This window comes from Bos taurus, chromosome 9 (assembly GCF_002263795.3).
Source record: "Bos taurus isolate L1 Dominette 01449 registration number 42190680 breed Hereford chromosome 9, ARS-UCD2.0, whole genome shotgun sequence".
Lineage (NCBI taxonomy): Eukaryota > Metazoa > Chordata > Mammalia > Artiodactyla > Bovidae > Bos > Bos taurus.
In genome coordinates this window covers 6,471,668-6,484,168 of record NC_037336.1, presented here as the reverse complement: position 1 = coordinate 6,484,168, position 12,501 = coordinate 6,471,668, and the positions used below count along the sequence as shown (strand labels likewise).

Here is a 12,501-nt window from a genome sequence, read left to right as displayed (position 1 = left end):
AACAATACTGCAGCCTTGGGGCAGGATCTTGGTTACTCCTCAAGGAATATACATAACAATATCATCAAATTCTTCTTCAGGAATTAAGGCCCCTGTCAGAGTAAAAGATGGTAACTTCAGGCTGAGCACAAGATTCCTGGAGCATCACCCTGTTATCACACCACCAACTAATCAGAAGTACTACAGTCTGCAACCCTCATCTCAAAATTTACTTTTCAAAACTTCTCCCTGAAAACCATCTGGGAGTTTGGAAATTTTGAGAAAGAGCATCTGTTCTCCTTGCTTGGCCAAACAACAAATTTCTTTCCACTCCAAACTCTGTTTTGGTTTGTTTGGTCTCACTGTGTGAGACACAAGAACCAGTTCTGTAACATTAACAGTAATAACTTGATGTGCAGACTACCTGGTCCATGTTGCAAAAATTCCTGTATATCTTGGCCCCTTTCATATCACTTCAGAACAGTTCCTCAAAGCTAAATGAGAGGCTGTCTTCTGAGCTTAAGTCCGCAGAAAGTCTGTCAAATAGTACAAAATTCTCAGCTTTTATGTTCTGTTTTTTGTTTTTGTTTTACCCCCATTCCACAATAGAAATAAGTAAAATAATGATCCTTCCCTGTTCTAGTTATCTTCCTTTAAAACATGCTAAGGTTTGATTGAGGTAATGACATAATATAGTTGTGCTTTGTATTTTTAATATTAAATTGAAAACTATAATTCCTCATATTTGAAGGGGAGCAAATTTGCCACCCTCAAGTATATCTCTGTCATTTTAATTATTTTAAAATAAAAAGCATCCCTATGAACAAATCTAGTGGAGGTGATAGAATTCCATTTGAGCTATTTCAAATCCTAAAACATGATGGTGTTTAAGTGATGCACTCAGTATGGCAGCAAATTGGAAAACTCAGCAGTGACCACAGGACTGGAAAAGTTCACTTTTCATTCCTATCCCAAAGAAAGGCAATGCCAAAGAATGCTCAGACTACCACAAAATAGCACTCATCTCAAACACTAGCAAAGTAATGCTCAAAATTCTCCAAATAAAGCTTCAACAGTATGTGAACCATGAAATTCCAGATGTTTAAGCTGGATATAGTAAAGGCAGAGGAACCAGAGATCAAATTGCCAACATCTGTTGGATCATCGAAAAAGCAAGATAATTCCAGAAAAAAACATCTGTTTCTGCTTTATAGACTACACCAAAGCCTTTGACTGTGTAGATCACAACAAACTGTAGAAAAGTCTTCAAGAGATGGGAATATCAGACCACCTGACCTGCCTCCTGAGAGATCTGTATGCAGGTCAAGAAGAAACGATTAGAACCGGACATGGAACAACAGACTCGTTCCAAATGGGGAAAGGAGTACGTCAAGCCTGTATATTGTCACCCTGCTTATTTAACTTATATGCAGAGTACATCATGCAAAATGCCAGGCTGGATGAATCACAAGCTGGAATCAAGAGTGTGGGAGAAATATAAACAACCTCAGATATGCAGATGACACCACCCTTATGGCAGAAAGTGAAGAGGAACTAAGAAGCCTCTTGATGAAAGTGAAAGAGGAGAGTGAAAAAGCTGGCTTAAAACTCAACATTCAGAAAACTAAGATCATGGCATCTGGTCCCATCACTTCATGGCAGGTAGACAGGGAAGCATTGGAAACAGTGACAAACTTTATTTTGGAAGGATCCAAAATCACTGCAGATGTTGACTGTAGCCATGAAATTAAAAGACGCTTGTTCCTTGGAAGAAAATCTATGACCAACCTAGACAGCGTATTAAAAAGCAGAGACATTACTTTGCCAAGTCTAGTCCATATAGTCAAAGCTATGGTTTCTCCAGTAGTCATATACGGATGTGAGAGTTGGACTATAAAGAAAACTTAGTGCCAAAGAACTGATGCTTTTGAACTGTGGTGTTGGAGAAGACTCTTGAGAGTCCCTTGGACTACGAGGAAATCCAACCAGTCAATCCTAAAGGAAATCAGTCCTGAATATTCATTGGAAGGACTGATGTTGAAGCTGAAACTCACATATTTTGGCGAGCTGATGCAAAGAACTGACTCTTTGGAAAAACCCCTGATGGTGGGAAAGATTGAAGGCAGGAGGAGAAGGGGATGACAAAGGATGAGATGGTTGGATGGCATCACCAACTTGATGGACATGAGTGTGAATAAGCTTCAGGAGTTGGTGATGGACCAGGGAGCCTGGCATGCTGTAGTTCATGGTGTCACAAATAATCCAACTGAATGACTGAACTGAACTGAATGAACTAAATTTTTGACTATGAACAACCGATTTAAAAAACCTGTGTTTGTATCCTGACTATGGTTACTTGAGGTCATCACATAGTATAGTTGTAATTCATATTTTTAATCTTAACTTGAAAACTATACTTCCTCACATTTGAAGGGGAGCAAAATTGCCACCCTCAAATATATCTCTGGCATTTTAATTATTTTAAACTAATTAATTTTCTAACAGCAAATTGTGAATACCACATAGGAGTTATCTTTTTTGTAAAAAATATTTGCATTTATAAGGGAAATCTCTATTTGGAAGTGTTTCTCTCTATACCAGGTATGAAAGGGAAAGTCACTCAGTCATCTCCAACATTTTGCAACCCATGGATATTAGAGTCCATGGAATTCTCCAGGCCAGAATACTGGAGTGGGTAGCCTTTCCCTTCTCCAGGGGATCCTCCCAACCCAAGGATTGATCCCAGGTCTCCCCCATTGCAGGCAGAGTCTTTATCAGCTGAGTCACAAGGGAAGACCAAGAATACTGGAGTGGGTAGCCTATCCCTTCTCCAGCAGATCTTCCCAACCCAGGAATTGAACCAAGGTCTCCCCCATTGCAGGCAGATTCTTTACCAATTGAGCTATCAGGGAATCCCATACCAGGAAGTAAAGGATGAGAAAAACTCCTTTTATCAGTGGAAAAAGCAATGGGGAATCTTTGTAACAACTTCATCCTTCTTTATTGTGCTTTTCCTGGTCACTGCTCAAAACTGACTCTCTTCATACCCAACGTCTTCTTTTGTCTTTATTAAAGATGGTATTTAATGGGAGAACTTTAGTTATTTTGGTGAGTTCTTCAATTTCCCTTGATTGCTCCCATTTACACATATTATTAAAATTTTGATTTTCTCCTATTAATCAATATCATAATAATTTATTTGTAGAACACCAGAAGTACAAAGAAAGATGTAAGGAAACGTCTTCTTCCCTCTCATGGTATATCTGGGAGACCTAAAGAGTAATGTAAGTGACTGTACCTAAAAATTACATGATTCATAGAAGGGTTCAAATAAAGACAATAAAATATGAATCTAATTCTGAGGCAGTGTTCAAATTTAAAAATATATTTTTAAAATATACATATTCACAATATGTGTATGCATGAATATAAGATATACTCAAAAATATACATATTCAATCACATATATTTATTGAGCATCTTCTACTCAGTGTATACAACTGAAAAATGTACCTGCTTGGTGATGAAACCAAGCAGGACCCTGTGGGGCTCACACAGAGAAGCCTTTTTGTGTCCGCTGTTTCTTGCTCGCTGGAAATAGACTTTAACTTCCAAGACTTTACCTGAATCCCAAATGGCAAGTTCAAACAAGTTGCTAATCAGGAAAGGGAGGGGAAGAACAGTCAAGAAATAATACTGTGGCCTTGGAACAGGATCCTGATTTTGTCTCAAGGGATACACACAACAGTATCTTTGAGCTTTTCTGTGGAATTAAAACCCCAACAAATGAAAGATGTTAACTGCTTGATGAAGCATTCTTCATTCAATTTGGTAACCTTGAGAACCATATGAATTCATCAGGAGACTACCTGAGACCAGAATAAAGGAATGCACACCCAGTACACACTGATTTTTATCAGTTACCCTACCTTTGAACCATTGCTATAAAACTTCTTAACAACTCCTCCCAGTTTGGGACATAGTTTTTGAGGGCATGCGTCTACTGTGTCCCCCTTTGCCTGGTAAAGCAGTAAAGTTGTTTTTTCATACTTCACCCAAAACTCTGTTTCTGAGATTCAGTTCAGCACCAGTGCACAGGGCCACTTTTTCAGCATCAAGGATACACAAGTCCAAATAATATTAAAAAAAAAAAAAGAATATATTTCCCCCCATAGACCTTAGAATATATTAGTGAAGTTCTATAAAAACAAAAATCTTTACTGAAGCCAGTTTCTTTATGACATAAGACCTTTCAGTAAAAGTTTTTTTTTTTTTTTTCTCATGGCAAGTTTGCACAGTCTCAATTACAAAACATTGATAGGAATGTCCCCATAAAAAACAAACGAGGTAGCCTTTAGTACTCTCATATATATTTTTTTTAATTTTATTTTATTTTCAAACTCCACACAATTGTATTAGTTCTGCCAAACATCAAAATGAATCCATCACAGGTATACAGTACTCTCATATAATAATAGGTCCACTGATTTCTTTCTCTTGCCAACTCTCTGATTAGGAGAATTGAGAGTCAATATTCTGGCCTGGAGAATTCCATGGATTGTATAGTCCATGGGATTGCAAAGAGTCGGACACAACTGAGCAACTTTCACTTTCACTTTTCAAAGACATATGCTAAAGGATAATTAATGAGAGACAAGAGAAAAAGAAGATCTCATTTATCAGGTAAATAAAAATTTTTGCATCTGCTTGAAAATAATTTTGGCTTGAACAAATAGTTCAAATGTCAGAATAATTCAGAGTGGCAACCATCAAATATCCATTTTTTTACATGGTCAACTAAGCCAAACTCAACTTCTGCTTTTTAAGTCTGTCTATCACTAGTTGTAACATATAGGGAAGCTCAAATAACGGTAGCAACATTCTACTCAACTGCTGTAACAACCTCTGATGGTGCACCCTGAGGGGACTATGGATAGGAAAGCACAGGATACTGGCCCCCAGATAGCTGAGGTGCAGATCACAGGAATGATTTCAATAAGACCAGACTCCTGAAACTCCCCTTATATAGATAAATGTTAAATTCCTTAAGAGAATATCTGATTTTCTTGAGATATCTGATTTTCTTTAACAAAATCTTTTGATGTTCCAACTACCTGGTTTTTGTCGTGAAATCTCCTATACATCCTGGCTCCTCCCTTACATCTTTAGAGCAGTGCTTCAGATCTATCTGAGAGGCTGCATCCTGGGTTTAAGCCCTCAGGTTTGTTCAGAAAATAAAACACAATTTTCAACTTTTAGGTTGTACATTATTTTTGCAGTCAACAATGGATAAAAAATTATATAATATAAAATACCAGCTTAATAATACCAAGTTACTAAAATCTATATTCAAGAAAGGTATGAGTATATATTTACAAAATATTTACCTTTCCCTTACCCTTTCTGAAAAAACTTCCCCAAAAGATTTTCCTGATGTTTAACTCTGTGAAAATTAAAAATTTGTGGCCTCAGCTTAGCTAATTAGCAACAATGAAAATAAACAATTATTAGGTTTGTATGACTGGGGTAAAATATCCAAACTGCTTGAATAAAAAATCACTTGCCCCATGTTGGACCAATGCAAACTTCTGATGGCCTTTGGGACAATGAAAAACACAGATGTTGTACCAGTAAAGCCTATTTTGAGTTCCTTGTCTTTCCCACTGTTTCAAACAGCCTTTGGTAAATTCCTCTGCATTGTTTTCACTCTCTCCTTCTCTCTCTCTCTCTCTCTCTCTTTTTTTTTTTTTTTGCATTTTAGCTCCCATCAGCTTAACCCCCCTAGTTCAGGGCTTAGCAGGTCAACTTGGAGCTAGCAAGTAGTTCCATCCATAACCAGAATACCTAGCCCTTCATTCAGTCCTGAATTCCATATCAGAATCCCTCCCTTAGGTCCAGTCTGCATCCCCCAGTTTATGATGGCTTCTGGTGAAGCCTATTAAGATCCTGCAGTTCCATCCTGGGTACAATAGCCTTTCTGTGTCCCTTATTTCTTTGTATGAAAAAGATTTCAGACTTCCAGAACTTCCCTGAGTTCCAAAGGACAGATTCTAGCAGTTACTATTTAGGGAAGACAAGAAATGCAGAAACAAAGAAGGAACTTCCAGAAATAGTTCAACAAAGAAGAAACTCTAGGAAAAGTAAGATTTCAGTTTCTCCTTGAAATCTCCTTGAGCGATATATACATGACATATCTGAGTTCTTCTGAGGGAATTAAAGCCCCAACCCAGGTAGAGGATGGTAAGTAACTTCAGGCTTAGCACAAGGTTCCTGGAGCACCACTCTGCTGCTTTACACCAACTGTTCAGAAAAACAAAGCAAAACAAACAAACAAAAAATCATACTTCCTGCATCTCTCACTCCAAAATAACTTAATTAAAAGATTGATTTAATATCTCTAGTAAAAAGTTAATTAGATAAAAGGTACTTAAAACCAAAGTTACAACCCAGTTTTTTTAGGGAGCTGGAATCAACTGCATTTTTGTTGTAAATCTATGCAGAGCCAAAGATGTGGCTCTAGAAGTTCACAGTTCATCTGCTTTTTGTTTTGTTTTGGTCAGGCTCTCAACTTTTCCTCTCAAAATGTTTGAAAAGATTAGGACATAGGAAACTGAATTGCCCTGCATTTAATCTGTTCCTTTGTGTATATTACATTTTCTACCCCCATCTTTTCTAAGACCTAAGAGTCATTCTTTGGAAAGCAAACTTCAGGGTGAAGGTTCTCATCAGACAGGAAAAAATAAAAAGGAGGTATTTGAAAACTGGGCCAGTGAGAAATCTTACAAATTTTTTCCAAAGACCCAACTATCTATTTACATCAGTTTGTATGTTGTGTGTGTGTGTAATGTAAGTTATATTTTCTTACCTCTGGCTGATATTGCTGAAATTAATTTAAGAAGAGCTCTATCTAGTTGGTTTGAAGGCAAGTTCTTGTGAGAATGGAGCATCAACAGAAACTAATCAAAATGCTTTTGAAATTCATGTGATTTGAGATGATTTTCAGTAAACAGAAGTTTGTATGGACTTCCCTGGTTGTCCAGTGGTTAAGAATCCACCTCACAATGCAGGGGATGAAGATTTGATCCTTGGTCAGGGAACTAATACCCCTCACACCTAGGGACAACTAATCCTGTACACCACAACTGGAGAGTCCACGCACCAGTGTGAAAAAGGTTCCACGTGATGCAACAAAGATACTGCTTGCTGTAACTGAAACCCAAATTAGCCTAATAAATAAATATTTTTAAAAGTTAAATTTGTTGGTTTAATTTTTAATGTTATCAATACTGAATGTAATACAAATAAACAACTTTTATTATAAATAATAAGTTCAAGTTATCCCTGTTAGAAAATTTGTCATTAATTTTTAACATTATCAATACTGAATGTAATACAAATAAACAACTTTTATTATAAATAATAAGTTCAAGTTATCTCTGTTAGAAAATTTGTCAGCAAAAATAACTTAGAATGGAGGATAGGATGATTTTGTATTTCTCATAAAGATTTTTTGGGTAATCTAAACAATTATTGGGAGCAAATAATTTAGACAGATATTAGTAGGATAAGAGCTTATAGATAGAAAAATTTATCAAAAATTATATTTAATAGTACATGTTCTTAAAAACAGCTTCCAAAATCATTTTGGTAAATTGACTTTCAGTTCAGTTCAGTTCAGTCACTCAGTTGTGTCCGACTCTTTGCGACCCTATGAATCACAGCACGCCAGGCCTCCCTGTCCATCACCAACTCCTGGAGTTCACTCAGACTCACGTCCATCGAGTCAGTGATCCCATCCAGCCATCTCATCCTCTGTTGTCCCCTTCTTCTCCTGCCCCCAATCCCTCCCAGCATCAGAGTCTTTTCCAATGAGTCAACTTTTCGCATGAGGTGGCCAAAGTACTGGAGTAACAGGCAAATTTGGCCTTGGAATATGGAATGAAGCAGGACAAAGACTAATAGAGTTTTGCCAAGAAAACGCACTGGTCATAGCAAACACCCTCTTCCAACACAAGAGAAGACTCTACACATGGACATCACCAGATGGTCAACAATGAAATCGGACTGATTATATTATTTGCAGCCAAAGATGGGGAAGCTCTATACAGTAAAAAAAAAAAAACAAACAAACAAAAAAAAAAACAAGACCAGGAGCTGGCTGTGGCTCAGGTCATGAACTACTTATTGCCAAATTCAGACTTAAATTGAAGAAAGTAGAGAAAACCACTAGACCATTCAGGAATGACCTGGATCAAATCCTTTGCTCTTGAACATGGGGTATCTCCTCAAAGTCGCTCCAGCGCTGCCCAGCCACCACTCCAGCTGGAGCTGGAGCAGACCGGAAGCTGACTGTGGCTCAGATCATGGACTTATTACTGTCAAATTCAGACTTAAAGTGAAGAAAGTAGGGGAAACCAATAGACCATTCAGGTATGACCTAAATCAAATCCCTTATGATTATACAGTGGAAGTGAGAAATAGATTTAAGGGACTAGATCTGATAGATAGAGTGCCTGATGAACTATGGACTGAGGTTCATGATACTGTACAGGAGACAGGGATCAAGACCATCCCCATGGAAAAGAAATTGACTTTAGAGTCATGCTTAATTCAATTCAATGAAATAAATTTATTATATATCTTTCAAACTGAACAAAAAACAAACAAACAGAAAATGTGCCAACTTTAAGAGCTATGAGTTAATTTTTATTTGGGTCTTACTGAGGATTGTTGATCAGGAGACAACCTCTCGTATAGCATTGAGGAACCACGCCAAAGAAGCAGAGGAAGAGGACAGTATATATGTGATTTTGGTGAAGGGGGTACCTGAAATAAAACTTATATTTTGATAGAAGGTTGTTGGTAGTCACAAGAAACAAATGTCTGTGTTAATAATTTTAGTGCTGTTTTAGGTATGAGAAGATGCAAAAGTTTGAGCTCATAAAAATCTCTTCTGAAATTATTTAATACTATCTGAAATATGTTCTGCTGATTTTTCCTCAAGCACACTGTGCCTCATTCCTGATCTCCACCCTGAAATCTTTTCTGGGGCTGTTGAAGGTCAGTAACTCCAGTGGTTAATTACCTAATCCCTGTACAGCTGGCTGGTGAGTGACATTCTTTCTTTGACATCTACATCATTCCAAATAGGAAAAGATAAAATAGTGAACTATTAATTACAGAACATAGGCTTTTCTACTCTTGATTTTCTATTACAGGGGAAACAGATACTTGGATCTAATAGAAAACATATTTTGTACTGTCTGAGAAATTATTCATGAAAAAGTACATTTCTGGAAATTATAAAAAATATTTACATTATTTCCAATCTAAAGAATACTAATGTAAAGAACCGTTCATTATTTCTTATTTTTTCATTAAAACTTAAGCTTTCTCAGGATAAAAATTCTAATATATATAAGTGAAGAAAAATAGAATGTGTTTTGGCTAAGAAAAGTTTGAGAAATGAAGGTGTATTATTGTTAAATGAGATTGATTTTAGATAAACTAGAACTTCTTATTACTAAGAAATAGAAGGAAGAAAATGAAAGACAAATTAAATACATATGAAAAGAAAAAGACACAGAGAAAATTTTGCCTTGCATAATCAAGCTTGCTGAAATGGAATTTCTATTTAAGGGTTTTAAAAATTAATCTTTAATATCAATAACGTACTTAGGTAAAACTAGAATCTAATTTCCTTTCATATTCTAAAAGGACAAATTTTTGTGGTCTGTTCTTTATAATAAGGAATTATAAGAAGGCTTTTCTTTACTTTTTAACTGATCTGTTTAGAAAACAAAGATTCTGTTTCTATGAAAGCTATTTTTATTCTATTTTATGTTGTCTTACTCAAGTCTTTGATTAAGTAGAACAAATCTGCTTAATATTAAAAGAGCTAAGTTTTTCTAGTAGATAATGAAGTATTAAATTTCATAATGATCTATAATTCAGTGGTGTTTTAAGAGTTTTAAAACTTGAAAAAAATATTTTTGACAAAATTTCCAAAAGCAAATTCTGAATAAATTATTTTGACTACAATGTAAGTTTGGAATATTCCAGAGGTAGCCTGGAACATTTCAAAGTATATGTTCTCTCCTCTTTAAAAGAAGAGAACCATTAAACTAATTAAGGCTTACTTGCATTGTCACATAAGTGATTCTAAACCTTTGATTATATTTGAATAGATATATGTTATTAATGTGAATACCCTACAAATTGTGAAATTCTTAAAAATCTGAGATGTCCCATTATAATTCTGTAAGCAACTATTTTGGCCCTTTCCTGTTTCTCTATTTCTGTTCACCTTACACCTTAATTATAAACAAGATCTCTAGGTAACCTTTTTACTTATCTCCTGATTTTTGTTCTACTAAACGCACACAATACATTGTCTAAACTGTTGATTTTTCCCCTAGATTAAAAGAAGTCAAAATGAAGAATTAACAGCTAAAGAACGAGTGGCTCTCTACCCACGGGAAGTCTCCTTAGCAATCCTTTAGGCAGACCTTGTGGGCAAGATGATGTCTGAAGAAAGCTCACGAGGAGTCAGCCAGCCTGTGCATGATGAAAAGTGATGCAGAACCTAACCTTCTGCTTCAATGGTTACCTGAGATTACTTCACCTTTTTCCTTCTAAATATTTATGGGTGAGCACAATCTCGTGTTGGTTTTTGAGAATATGAGCCCAACTTCTTCCCCAATGGCCAGATTTCTGATTAAAAGAGCTTACCTTTCACCAACGTTTGCCTCTGGAATACTGGCTTTTGAGTGGAGGGTAACTGAACTTGAGTTCAAAAACAATGTTATCATTCTTAATTCTAATTATCTTAAAATGTTCTACAATGTCCTCTGAGACCACAGTTTTAAAATATCAAGAAGTAAATTATTTTCTTATTGCTATTCTTTTACCTTCTGAAATTGGTTTTGTCAAAATTGTGACACTAAGGCTGAACTTGAGCATCAGGTCAAAGTTCTAGCTGACTTTCAAGCAAAGACAGCATCAACCAAATCTGCAAGGACTGTGGCACATGTATATAAAACCCATTCTGCTTCTGCAAACATGACCCTTTTTGCCAGACTTTTGTCATCCTGATGTTCTTGTTACATGGCAACAGTCTGCTTATGAATCAGAAAAATTTAGATGGGAAACAAGACAGCTTCTGAGATCTTCCTGACTCCATAGCAGAGTCCATTTTTCAGGGTTGTTTTTTTTTTTTTCAATATTCTTCACCCATCACAGTACATTTAAGAAACTACTTTTGTTTTTCTGTTTTGTTCTTCAGACGGCCTCCCTCTGATCCTTGAATAACTCCATCTGGATTCACTGAACTACCATTTAGTATGGTTTTCAGTACATTCTTGTTATTGTGTTTTCTACATTATTTTAAACCTTCCCTTCTCACAATGCTGACACACTCACAGTGGAAAGAAACTGTTAGAAAATACGTTTCCCATGTGGGGTATACATTCCACAATCCCTGGTGGTTAAGGCACACACTTTATTGGGCAAATTATATAAACCTTAACAGAACCTTGCACATTTCTTGGGATTTTCACTGTTCTTACTTTACTCAGTCACTGGGCAAGGTTAAGAGAAGTAATAGAAAAACCTGTTTCAAGCAAAACAAAAATTAATACATGAGACTGAGTCAACTGATGAAGATATTTTTATGACTTTATGTTTAAAATATTGCTGGCTCTTTAATGATTTTTTTCCATACTTAAATAACTTTTTCTCTTAATCTCTCAAATTTTGTAAAATATTGAAAGGTTGTTGCTGAACCACGAAAGATGCCAGGATTCTTATCCTCCAGAGGAGAAGAATTCAATCTGGAGCCAGAGACAAGGCTTGATTGCTCAGAGCTTTTGTGTAATTTTATTAAAGTATAAAGGAGATAGAGAAAACTTCTGACATAGACATCAGAAAGGGGAAGAAAGAGTGTCCCCTTGCTAGTGTTAGCAATGGAGTTATATACCTTTTAATTAGTTATTACAATGAATCAAAAAAAAAAAATATCTGGAGGTTGTAAAGATCTTACTAGACCCACTCCCATAATTTACATTTTAAGATAACAGAATTAGCCAGAAGGTTTTCAGGAAGGAGAAACTGTCCTCAAGCAGGATACATTGTTGTTGTATAATCCCTAGTACAGAGTTTAAGCTGAGTTGTGTAATTTACTAAGACTAAGGACTACCAGGAGATCCAACCAGTCCATTCTAAAGGAGATCTGTCCTGGGTGTTCTTTGAAAGGAATGATGCTGAAGCTGAAACTCCAGTACTTGGCCACCTCATGTGAAGAGTTGACTCATTGGAAAAGACTCTGATGCTGGAAGGGATTGGAGCAGGAGGAGAATGGGATGACAGAGGATGAGATGGCTGGATGGCATCACTGACTTGATGGATGTGAGTTTGAGTGAACTCCAGGAGTTGATGATGGACGGGAAGGCCTGGCATGCTGCAATTCATGGGGTTGCAAAGAGTCAGACATGACTGAGCGACTAAACTGAACTGAACTGAAGG

The 12,501-nt window shown here is 36.3% G+C and overlaps 1 long non-coding RNA gene across 1 annotated transcript; it reads left to right on the top strand.

Annotated features, from left to right (window-relative positions):
- The first annotated feature begins 3,183 nt into the window (after nt 1-3,183).
- Nucleotides 3,184-10,699, top strand: LOC132346165 (uncharacterized). Its single transcript, XR_009495924.1, has 3 exons — nt 3,184-3,263; nt 8,984-9,086; nt 10,398-10,699. It is a non-coding gene; the product is annotated as an uncharacterized lncRNA (long non-coding RNA).
- The last annotated feature ends 1,802 nt before the right edge of the window (nt 10,700-12,501 follow it).